Genomic DNA, 12,550 nt, shown 5'->3' with positions numbered 1-12,550 from the left:
ACCCTGACCAACAGTAGGGACCAGGGTAAACCTGCAGGCTGGGTCCTGACCAACAGTAGGGACCAGGGTAAACCTGCAGGCTGGACCCTGACCAACAGTAGGGACCAGGGTAAACCTGCAGGCTGGGCCCTGACCAACAGTAGGGACCAGGGTAAACCTGCAGGCTGGGCCCTGACCAACAGTAGGGACCAGGGTAAACCTGCAGGCTGGACCCTGACCAACAGTAGGGACCAGGGTAAACCTGCAGGCTGGGTCCTGACCAACAGTAGGGACCAGGGTAAACCTGCAGGCTGGGTCCTGACCAACAGTAGGGACCAGGGTAAACCTGCAGGCTGGGTCCTGACCAACAGTAGGGAGCAGGGTAAACCTGCAGGCTGGGTCCTGACCAACAGTAGGGACCAGGGTAAACCTGCAGGCTGGGTCCTGACCAACAGTAGGGACCAGGGTAAACCTGCAGGCTGGGTCCTGACCAACAGTAGGGAACAGGGTAAACCTGCAGGCTGGACCCTGACCAACAGTAGGGACCAGGGTAAACCTGCAGGCTGGGTCCTGACCAACAGTAGGGACCAGGGTAAACCTGCAGGCTGGGCCCTGACCATCTAACAGCAGAGAGGAGAATAAACTAGTCTGGTTTCCATCTAACAGCAGAGAGGAGACTAAACTAGCCACTCTCCATTCGCCAGTTCCTGCTCACGCCACATCAATACAGACTAGAGGTCGACCGATTAATCGGAATGGCCGATTTCAAGTTTTCATAACAATCGGAAATCTGTATTTTTGGATACCGATTTGGTCTATTTTATTTTACCACCTTTATTTATCCTTTATTTAACTAGGCAAGTCAGTTAAGAACAAATTCTCATTTTCAACGACGGCCTAGGAACAGGGGGTTAACTGCCCTTTTCAGGGGCAGAACAACAGATTTTTACCTTGTCAGCTCAGGGAATTCAATCTTGCAACCTTACAGTTAACTAGTCCAACGCTCTAACCACCTGATTACATTGCACTCCACGAGGAGACGGCCTGTTACGCGAATGCAGTAAGAAGCCACGGTAAGTTGCTAACTAGCATTAAACTTATCTTATAAAAAACAATCAATCAATCATAATCACTAGTTAACTACACATGGTTGATGATATTACTAGTTTATCTAGCGTTGCCTATAATCGATGCGGTGAGTATCGTTGCACCAACGTGTCCCCAACCATAAACACCAATGCCTTTCTTAAAATCAACACACAGAAGTATATATTTTTAAACCTGCATATTTAGCTAAAATAAATCCAGGTCAGCAGGCAATATTAACCAGGTGAAATTGTGTCACTTCTCTTGCGTTCATTGAACACAGAGTCAGTGTATATGCAACAGTTTGGGCCGCCTAATTTGCCTGAATTTTACGTAACTATGACATAACATTGAAGGTTGTGCAATGTAACAGGAATATTTAGACTTATGGATGCCACCCGTTAGATAAAATACGGAACGGTTCCGTATTTCACTGAAACTGTCTTGTTTTCGAGATGATAGTTTCCGGATTCGACCATATTAATGACCTACGGCTCGTGTTTCTGTCTGTTATAATTAAGTCTATGATTTGATAGAGCAGTCTGACTGAGCGGTGGTAGGCAGCAGCAGGCTCGTAAGCATTCATTCAAACAGCACTTTCGTGCGTTTTGCCTGCAGCTCTTTGCAGTACTTCAAGCATTGAGCTGTTTATGACTTCAAGCCTATCAACTCCCGAGATCAGGCTGGTGTAACCGATGTGAAATGGCTAGCTAGGTAGCGGGGTGCGCGCTAATAGCGTTTCAAACGTCACTCGCTCTGAGACTTGGAGTGGTTGTTCCACTTGCTCTGCAAGGGCCGCGGCTTTGTGGAGTGATGGGTAACTTCAAGGGTGGCTGTTGTCGTTGTGTTCCTGGTTCAAGCCCAGAGAGGAGCGAGGAGAGGGACGGAAGCTATGCTATTACACTGGCAATACTAAAGTGCCTATAAGAACATCCAATAGTCAAAGGTTAATGAAATACAAATGGTACAGAGAGAAATAGTCCTATAATTCCTATAATAACTACAACCTAATGTTAGCTTTTTTACATGGCACATATTGCACTTTTACTTTCTTCTCCAACACTTAGTTTTTGCATTATTTAAACCATATTGAACATGTTTCATTATTTATTTGAGGCTAAATTGATTTTATTGATGTATTATATTAAGTTAAAAAGTGTTCATTCAGTATTGTTGTAATTGTCATTATTACAAATACATTTATTATTTTAAAATCGGCCGATTAATCGGTATCGGCTTTTTTGGTCCTCCAATAATCAATATCAGTATCGGCATAGAAAAATCATAATTGTTCGACCTCTAATACAGACACACACATTCTCTCTCTCTCTCTTTCTTTCTTTCTTTCTCTCTGAAAGGTGAGAAAACGACTGCCCTTCTCTCAAGGGCTGTGGCTTCATGGCAGCAATGGCAGGTTATAGGAGCTTTCCTATGGAGACTAATCAACGTGGCGTCACGTCGGAAATGATGGCCTGCCAGGAACCTCGGGTGACACTCAGACAGCGACTCAGAGGATTTACATAGAAACCAGGGCACATAGGGCCAAAAGTAGTGCACTAATTAGGGAATAGGATGCCATTCTGGGGAACAAGCTGTGTGTCCCAGTTCTGGGCTGTTCTGTTTGAGGAATATTCAGAATCTTTAGACAGAATTCATTAACGATGGTAAGAGTGTTGACCTAATTAATATTAAATCACACACAACCAGACACACACACACAACCTGACACGCACAACCAGCCGCACACACACACACACACCGGATGATCTATGGGACTTCAGGTGCAGGTTAATTTCCAACACAGCCTTGCTGTCTTTTGGTTTTAAAGCAAGAGACAGTAAATGGCTGACAGAACAGCACCTCTCTGGTTCAGATCTCTACTGACTGTCTGACAGAACAGCAACTCTCTGGTTCAGATCTCTACTGTCTGTCTGACAGAACAGCACCTCACTGGTTCAGATCTCTACTGACTGTCTGACAGAACCTCTCTGGTTCAGTTCTCTACTGTCTGTCTGACAGAACACCACCTCTCTGGTTCAGATCTCTACTGACAGAACAGCACCTCTCTGGTTCAGATCTCTATTGACTGTCTGACAGAACACCCCCTCTCTGGTTCAGATCTCTACTGTCTGTCTGACAGAACAGCACCTCTCTGGTTCAGATCTCTACTGACAGAACAGCACCTCTCTGGTTCAGATCTCTACTGTCTGTCTGACAGAACCTCTCTGGTTCAGATCTCTACTGTCTGTCTGACAGAACACCACCTCTCTGGTTCAGATCTCTACTGACAGAACAGCACCTCTCTGGTTCAGATCTCTACTGACTGTCTGACAGAACACCACCTCTCTGGTTCAGATCTCTACTGACAAAACAGCACCTCTCTGGTTCAGTTCTCTACTGACTGTCTGACAGAACACCACCTCTCTGGTTCAGATCTCTACTGACTGTCTGACAGAACAGCACCTCTCTGGTTCAGATCTCTACTGACAGAACAGCACCTCACTGGTTCAGATCTCTACTGTCTGTCTGACAGAACACCACCTCTCTGGTTCAGATCTCTACTGACAGAACAGCACCTCTCTGGTTCAGATCTCTACTGACTGTCTGACAGAACACCACCTCTCTGGTTCAGATCTCTACTGACTGTCTGACAGAACACCACCTCTCTGGTTCAGATCTCTACTGACAGAACAACACCTCTCTGGCTCAGATCTCTACTGACTGTCTGACAGAACACCACCTCTCTGGTTCAGATCTCTACTGACTGTCTGACAGAACACCACCTCTCTGGTTCAGATCTCTACTGACTGTCTGACAGAACACCACCTCTCTGGTTCAGATCTCTACTGTCTGTCTGACAGAACACCACCTCTCTGGTTCAGATCTCTACTGTCTGTCTGACAGAACACCACCTCTCTGGTTCAGATCTCTACTGTCTGTCTGACAGAACACCACCTCTCTGGTTCAGATCTCTACTGTCTGTCTGACAGAACACCACCTCTCTGGTTCAGATCTCTACTGTCTGTCTGACAGAACACCACCTATCTGGTTCAGATCTCTACTGTCTGTCTGACAGAACACCACCTCTCTGGTTCAGATCTCTACTGACAGAACAGCACCTCACTGGTTCAGATCTCTACTGACTGTCTGACAGAACACCACCTCTCTGGTTCAGATCTCTACTGACAGAACAGCACCTCTCTGGTTCAGATCTCTATACTGTCTGTCTGACAGAACACCACCTCTCTGGTTCAGATCTCTACTGTCTGTCTGACAGAACACCACCTCTCTGGTTCAGATCTCTACTGACAGAACACCACCTCTCTGGTTCAGATCTCTACTGACAGAACACCACCTCTCTGGTTCAGATCTCTACTGACAGAACACCACCTCTCTGGTTCAGATCTCTACTGACAGAACAGCACCTCTCTGGTTCAGATCTCTACTGACTGTCTGACAGAACACCCCCTCTCTGGTTCGGATCTCTACTGACTGTCTGACAGAACAGCACCTCTCTGGTTCAGATCTCAACTGACTAGGTGACTGTGCAGTCTAGGTGACTGTGCTGACTGAGTGGATTCCACTTAAGGGCAGAAGCACCTCCGTACCTTCATCTGATTGACAGAGAGAGAAAGGGAGAGAGACAGAGGGAGAGAGAGAGAGAGAGGGAGAGCGAGAGAGACCGAGGCAGAGGGAGAGAGGCAGAGGGAGAGAGACAGAGGGCGAGATGGAGACAGAGGGAGAGGGAGGGAGAGAGACAGGGGGAGAGAGAGAGAGAGAGAGAGAGAGAGAGAGAGAGAGAGAGACAGAGGGAGAGAGAGAGAGACAGAGGGAGAGAGAGAGAGGGAGACAGAGGGAGAGAGAGACAGAGGGAGAGAGAGACAGAGGGAGAGGGACGAGAGAGAGGGAGAGAGACAGAGGGACGAGAGACAGAGGGAGAGAGACAGAGGGAGAGAGACAGAGGGAGAGAGACAGAGGGAGAGAGACAGAGGGAGAGAGACAGAGGGAGAGAGACAGAGGGAGAGAGAAATGACAGAGAGCTGGAAGTGATAGAGACACCATGATCCAGCAGGGCATGATGCTAGCCTGAGATAACTTCAGAGAGGCCACTTCAGATTGGACAGCACCGGTCTGTCTGTGTACCAGTCCTGTTGTAAAATCTGATCCGACGAGCCTCCGGCTCTGTATTGCTATAGAGGCATTCTAAACCTACTGTATGCTAAACCTACTGTATGCTAAACCTACTGTATGCTAAACCTACTGTAGCACCAACTCTCTCCCACAACTTACCATGCATGCAGTACGAGATCACATATAACACACTCACACGCTCTCTCCCACACAGCTTACCATGCATGCAGTATGAGATCACATATAACACACTCACACACACACACTACCATGCATGCAGTACGAGATCGCATATAACACACTCACACACACACACTACCATGCATGCAGTACGAGATCGCATATAACACACACACACGCTCTCTCGCTCTCTCACACACACATCCCACAGACGCACTTACAGACACATCACCTATACACACGCACACAAATACACACAAATACACACACGCACACAGTCATGTGTGGAGCTCCATACCCATTTACCAAAAGCAGCCGAGCATCTTCAAGCAGACAGGCGAGCGGTGACAAATATAGGACCTACCTCATGCAGCTGGTGCAGCAGAAAGCAGTCTCCTCACGACCCCACAGCAGCCTGAGAGAGAAGAGAAGGCAGGGAGGGAGACATGATGACATCACAGTGTTTATATCCCCTCCCCTCCTAAAAGAGCCTGGCGGAGCATACACTTCAGTCCATCACAGACGGAGTGTCCTAGTCGGAGTGTCCTAGACGAAGTGTCCTAGACGGAGTGACCTAGTCGCGTGTGATTGCGCGCGTGGTTCTACAAGTGTGTGTGGGTTCTACAGTTTTTAATCTCCTCCGTGCCAGTGGGCTCCATGAGGCGTGTCCTTTGGCCCACCTCCAGAACCCATTCCTTAATCCCATTGGACATGCTTTATTAGTCGCAGGGCCAATTAAAATGTCCATCTGGTGGTCAATCTGAACCACACAGACAGACTGGTCTTGGGAGGAGAGGAGAGGAAGAACAGAGTACTATGGTACCTGTGTAGGCTACACTATGAAAGAGAAGAGATGGAGAATAAAATACATTTAACACCAGACGGTGTAGGGAGCCAGGACCCAGGACCCAGGACCCAGGACCCAGGACCCAGGACCCAAACACAAACCACAGAGGGTTAATCTGATGGAGCCCAGGACCCAAACACAAACCAGAGGGTTAATCTGATGGAGCCCAGGACCCAAACACAAACCAGAGGGTTAATCTGATGGAGCCCAGGACCCGAACCACAGAGGGTTAATCTGATGGAGCCCAGGACCCAAACATAAACCAGAGGGTTAATCTGATGGAGCCCAGGACCCAAACACAAACCACAGAGGGTTAATCTGATGGAGCCCAGGACCCAAACACAAACCAGAGGGTTAATCTGATGGAGCCCAGGACCCAAACACAAACCAGAGGGTTAATCTGATGGAGCCCAGGACCCGAACACAAACCACAGAGGGTTAATCTGATGGAGCCCAGGACCCAAACACAAACCAGAGGGTTAATCTGATGGAGCCCAGGACCCAAACATAAACCAGAGGGTTAATCTGATGGAGCCCAGGACCCGAACACAAACCACAGAGGGTTAATCTGATGGATCCCAGGACCCAAACACAAACCAGAGGGTTAATCTGATGGAGCCCAGGACCCAAACACAAACCACAGAGGGTTAATCTGATGGAGCCCAGGACCCAAACACAAACCAGAGGGTTAATCTGATGGAGCCCAGGACCCAAACATAAACCAGAGGGTTAATCTGATGGAGCCCAAGACCCAGGGGCCAGGACCCAGGACCCAAACACAAACCACAGAGGGTTAATCTGATGAAGCCCAGGACCCAAACACAAACCACAGAGGGTTAATCTGATGGAGCCCAGGACCCAAACACAAACCAGAGGGTTAATCTGATGGAGCCCAGGACCCGAACACAAACCACAGAGGGTTAATCTGATGGAGCCCAGGACCCAAACACAAACCAGAGGGTTAATCTGATGGAGCCCAGGACCCAAACATAAACCAGAGGGTTAATCTGATGGAGCCCAGGACCCGAACACAAACCACAGAGGGTTAATCTGATGGATCCCAGGACCCAAACACAAACCAGAGGGTTAATCTGATGGAGCCCAGGACCCAAACACAAACCACAGAGGGTTAATCTGATGAAGCCCAGGACCCAAACATAAACCAGAGGGTTAATCTGATTGAGCCCAGGACCCAAACACAAACCACAGAGGGTTAATCTGATGGAGCCCAGGACCCAAACACAAACCAGAGGGTTAATCTGATGGAGCCCAGGACCCAAACACAAACCAGAGGGTTAATCTGATGGAGCCCAGGACCCAAACACAAACCAGAGAGTTAATCTGATGGAGCCCAGGACCCAAACATAAACCAGAGGGTTAATCTGAGGGAGCCCAGGACCCAAACATAAACCAGAGGGTTAATCTGATGGAGCCCAGGACCCAAACACAAACCACAGAGGGTTAATCTGATGGAGCCCAGGACCCAAACATAAACCAGAGGGTTAATCTGATGGAGCCCAGGACCCAAACATAAACCAGAGGGTTAATCTGATGGAGCCCAGGACCCAAACATAAACCAGAGGGTTAATCTGATGGAGCCCAGGGCCTAAACACAAACCACAGAGGGTTAATCTGATGGAGACCAGGACCCAAAAATAAACCAGAGGGTTAATCTGATGGAGCCCAGGACCCAAACATAAACCAGAGGGTTAATCTGATGGAGCCCAGGGTCCAAACATAAACCAGAGGGTTAATCTGATGGAGCCCAGGACCCAAACATAAACCAGGGGGTTCATCTGATGGAGCCCAGGACCCGAACACAAACCAGAGGGTTAATCTGATGGAGCCCAGGACCCAAACATAAACCAGAGGGTTAATCTGATGGAGCCCAGGACCCAAACACAAACCAGAGGGTTAATCTGATGGAGCCCAGGGCCCAAACATAAACCAGGGGGTTAATCTGATGGAGCCCAGGACCCAAACACAAACCAGGGGGTTAATCTGATGGAGCCCAGGGCCCAAACACAAACCAGAGGGTTAATCTGATGGAGCACAGGACCCAAACATAAACCAGAGGGTTAATCTGATGGAGCCCAGGACCCAAACACAAACCAGAGGGTTAATCTGATGGAGCCCAGGACCCAAACACAAACCAGAGGGTTAATCTGATGGAGCCCAGGGCCCAAACCAGAGGGTTAATCTGATGGAGCCCAGGACCCAAACATAAACCAGAGGGTTAATCTGATGGAGCCCAGGACCCAAACATAAACCAGGGGGTTCATCTGATGGAGCCCAGGACCCGAACACAAACCACAGAGGGTTAATCTGATGGAGCCCAGGACCCAAACACAAACCAGAGGGTTAATCTGATGGATCCCAGGACCCAAACACAAACCAGAGGGTTAATCTGATGGAGCCCAGGACCCAAACATAAACCAGAGGGTTAATCTGATGGAGCCCAGGACCCAGGACCCAGGGGCCAGGACCCAGGACCCAAACACAAACCACAGAGGGTTAATCTGATGAAGCCCAGGACCCAAACACAAACCACAGAGGGTTAATCTGATGGAGCCCAGGACCCAAACACAAACCAGAGGGTTAATCTGATGGAGCCCAGGACCCAAACATAAACCAGAGGGTTAATCTGATGGAGCCCAGGACCCGAACACAAACCACAGAGGGTTAATCTGATGGATCCCAGGACCCAAACACAAACCAGAGGGTTAATCTGATGGAGCCCAGGACCCAAACACAAACCACAGAGGGTTAATCTGATGAAGCCCAGGACCCAAACATAAACCAGAGGGTTAATCTGATTGAGCCCAGGACCCAAACACAAACCACAGAGGGTTAATCTGATGGAGCCCAGGACCCAAACACAAACCAGAGGGTTAATCTGATGGAGCCCAGGACCCAAACACAAACCAGAGGGTTAATCTGATGGAGCCCAGGACCCAAACACAAACCAGAGAGTTAATCTGATGGAGCCCAGGACCCAAACATAAACCAGAGGGTTAATCTGAGGGAGCCCAGGACCCAAACATAAACCAGAGGGTTAATCTGATGGAGCCCAGGACCCAAACACAAACCACAGAGGGTTAATCTGATGGAGCCCAGGACCCAAACATAAACCAGAGGGTTAATCTGATGGAGCCCAGGACCCAAACATAAACCAGAGGGTTAATCTGATGGAGCCCAGGACCCAAACATAAACCAGAGGGTTAATCTGATGGAGCCCAGGGCCTAAACACAAACCACAGAGGGTTAATCTGATGGAGACCAGGACCCAAAAATAAACCAGAGGGTTAATCTGATGGAGCCCAGGACCCAAACATAAACCAGAGGGTTAATCTGATGGAGCCCAGGGTCCAAACATAAACCAGAGGGTTAATCTGATGGAGCCCAGGACCCAAACATAAACCAGGGGGTTCATCTGATGGAGCCCAGGACCCGAACACAAACCAGAGGGTTAATCTGATGGAGCCCAGGACCCAAACATAAACCAGAGGGTTAATCTGATGGAGCCCAGGACCCAAACACAAACCAGAGGGTTAATCTGATGGAGCCCAGGGCCCAAACATAAACCAGGGGGTTAATCTGATGGAGCCCAGGACCCAAACACAAACCAGGGGGTTAATCTGATGGAGCCCAGGGCCCAAACACAAACCAGAGGGTTAATCTGATGGAGCCCAGGACCCAAACATAAACCAGAGGGTTAATCTGATGGAGCCCAGGACCCAAACACAAACCAGAGGGTTAATCTGATGGAGCCCAGGACCCAAACACAAACCAGAGGGTTAATCTGATGGAGCCCAGGGCCCAAACCAGAGGGTTAATCTGATGGAGCCCAGGACCCAAACATAAACCAGAGGGTTAATCTGATGGAGCCCAGGACCCAAACATAAACCAGAGGGTTAATCTGATGGAGCCCAGGTTACAAACATAAACCAGAGGGTTAATCTGATGGAGCCCAGGACCCAAACATAAACCAGAGGGTTAATTTGATGGATCCCAGGGCCCAAACATAAACCAGAGGGTTAATCTGATGGAGCCCAGGACCCAAACACAAACCACAGAGGGTTAATCTGATGGAGCCCAGGACCCATGGAGTCATGTCTTGTCGTGCTGTGTGGAGTCATGTCTTGTCGTGCTGTGTGGAGTCATGTCTTGTCGTGCTGTGTGGAGTCATGTCGTGTCGTGCTGTGTGGAGTCATGTCTTGTCGTGCTGTGTGGAGTCATGTCTTGTCGCGCTGTGTGGAGTCATATAGTGTCGTGTTGTGTGGAGTCATGTCTTGCCGCGCTGTGTGGAGTCATGTCTTGTCGTGTTGTGTGGAGTCATGTCTTGTCGCGCTGTGTGGAGTCATGTCTTGTCGCGCTGTGTGGAGTCATGTCGTGTCGCGCTGTGTGGAGTCATGGCTTGTCGCCCTGTGTGGAGTCATGTCTTGTCGCGCTGCCCTGTGTGGAGTCATGTCTTGTCGCGCTGCCCTGTGTGGAGTCATGTCTTGTCGCGCTGCCCTGTGTGGAGTCATGTCTTGTCGCGCTGCCCTGTGTGGAGTCATGTCTTGCCGCCCTGTGTGGGGTCATGTCTTGCCGCCCTGTGTGGGGTCATGTCTTGTCGCGCTGCCCTGTGTGGAGTCATGTCTTGCCGCCCTGTGTGGAGTCATGTCTTGCCGCCCTGTGTGGGGTCATGTCTTGCCGCCCTGTGTGGGGTCATGTCTTGCCGCCCTGTGTGGGGTCATGTCTTGCCGCCCTGTGTGGAGTCATGTCTTGCCGCCCTGTGTGGAGTCATGTCTTGCCGCCCTGTGTGGAGTCATGTCTTGCCGCCCTGTGTGGAGTCATGTCTTGCCGCCTTGTGTGGAGTCATGTCTTGCCGCCCTGTGTGGAGTCATGTCTTGCCGCCCTGTGTGGAGTCATGTCTTGTCGCCCTGTGTGGAGTCATGTCTTGTCGCGCTGTGTGGAGTCATGTCTTGTCGCGCTGTGTGGAGTCATGTCTTGTCGCGCTGTGTGGAGTCACGTCATGTCGCGCTGCCCGCCCTGTGTGGAGTCATGTCTTGTCGTGTTGTGTGGAGTCATGTAGTGTCGCGCTGCCCTGTGTGGAGTCATGTCGTGTCGCGCTGTGTGGAGTCATGTCGTGTCGCGCTGTGTGGAGTCATGTCGTGTCGCGCTGTGTGGAGTCATGTCGTGTCGCGCTGTGTGGAGTCATGTCGTGTCGCGCTGTGTGGAGTCATGTCGTGTCGCGCTGTGTGGAGTCATGTAGTGTTGTGCTGTGTGGAGTCATGTCGTGTCGCGCTGTATGGAGTCATGTAGTGTCGTGCTGTGTGGAGTCATGTCGTGTCGCGCTGTGTGGAGTCATGTCTTGGTTCACAGTATGTGTGTTCATTTAGGCTATACCATGTTGACATAAAGGAATGGATCGAACCAAAACGACAGGTTCTCTACCTCTCCCTTGTTTTGTGTGTGTGAACAGCACAGTTCCACAGGCCAGACTAACCTAGTTAGTTATTGGTGTTAGCCCACAAGGTGAGCGGAGGCAGCTCTTGCTCTCAGACGGTAATAAATAAGCACACTGGCCTACAAAGGCACATTACTATCAGTCAGACATCAAGTGGAATACTCCCACCTCCTTTTAATTGGACGTTTCAATGTTGCTATGGTAGTCATAAAGCAACATCTAGGCCTATAACCTGGGGGAAGGGAAATGCAGAAGCACTTCCCTGGGGGAAGGATAGCATGCAGAAGCACTTCCCTGGGGGAAGGGAAATGCAGAAGCTGTTGTTTCCAGAGAACTGCACCAGTACAAACCTGACAGCCTACAGAAACCCTCCACTGAGACCTGATAGTGACATAAATTCAATCAACACTAATGTATCAATGAATACGATTTTGTTCGCCTAATTTATACATTGTCGTTATTCTTTGGAATCTTCTTTATATTTATATTATTTACACTTTTCAAAAGCAAAACAAAACAGTAGATTGTAAAACTACTAAGAACACCCGCTGAGGCAGAAGTCCTGTACAGCCTCCACCAACACAAACGTAATCCACGGGGTAGTTGTCTGGAGGAAGCCATTAGGACTGAGGTCTACCTTCAGGTCTTCAGGTTACCTCTCCTCTTACCAGCTCAGTCTCCCCTTCTCTTTCTCTGCCAAACCATGTCCTCATGCTGGGGAGACTGGTGGGTGCTGCTGTAGCTACTAGAAGTAGGAGCAGAGTTGGGTCTGGGTCTCCTGGTTAGCCCGGAAAGCATTGACGACTCGGGCGAGACTGAAACAATAGAGCACGGTCGGTCAGGTGACATAAGAGTTCCGGGGTACGTCACAGTGT

The 12,550-nt window shown here is 49.6% G+C and overlaps 1 protein-coding gene across 5 annotated transcripts in view; it reads right to left on the bottom strand.

The window, feature by feature from the left end:
• Positions 1-5,794, bottom strand: part of LOC110499758 (oxysterol-binding protein-related protein 8) — a 124,716-nt gene extending 118,922 nt beyond the window's left edge. For 2 of the 5 annotated variants that reach the window (XM_090213558.1, XM_090213566.1), the window contains exon 1: positions 5,741-5,786. The gene's annotated coding sequence lies outside the window, so the exon portion shown is untranslated. Of the gene's footprint in view, positions 1-5,740 lie in introns of all 5 variants that reach the window. The other 3 variants (XM_090213563.1, XM_090213561.1, XM_090213559.1) reach the window with 3 other exon arrangements.
• Between the last annotated feature and the right edge of the window lie 6,756 nt (positions 5,795-12,550).

Source organism: Oncorhynchus mykiss, chromosome 21 (assembly GCF_057628025.1).
Source record: "Oncorhynchus mykiss isolate SJ-2025 chromosome 21, ASM5762802v1, whole genome shotgun sequence".
In the NCBI taxonomy this organism is placed as follows: Eukaryota; Metazoa; Chordata; class Actinopteri; order Salmoniformes; family Salmonidae; genus Oncorhynchus; species Oncorhynchus mykiss.
Note: the sequence above shows the minus strand (reverse complement) of the source record. Positions and strands in the feature narration are given on the sequence as shown.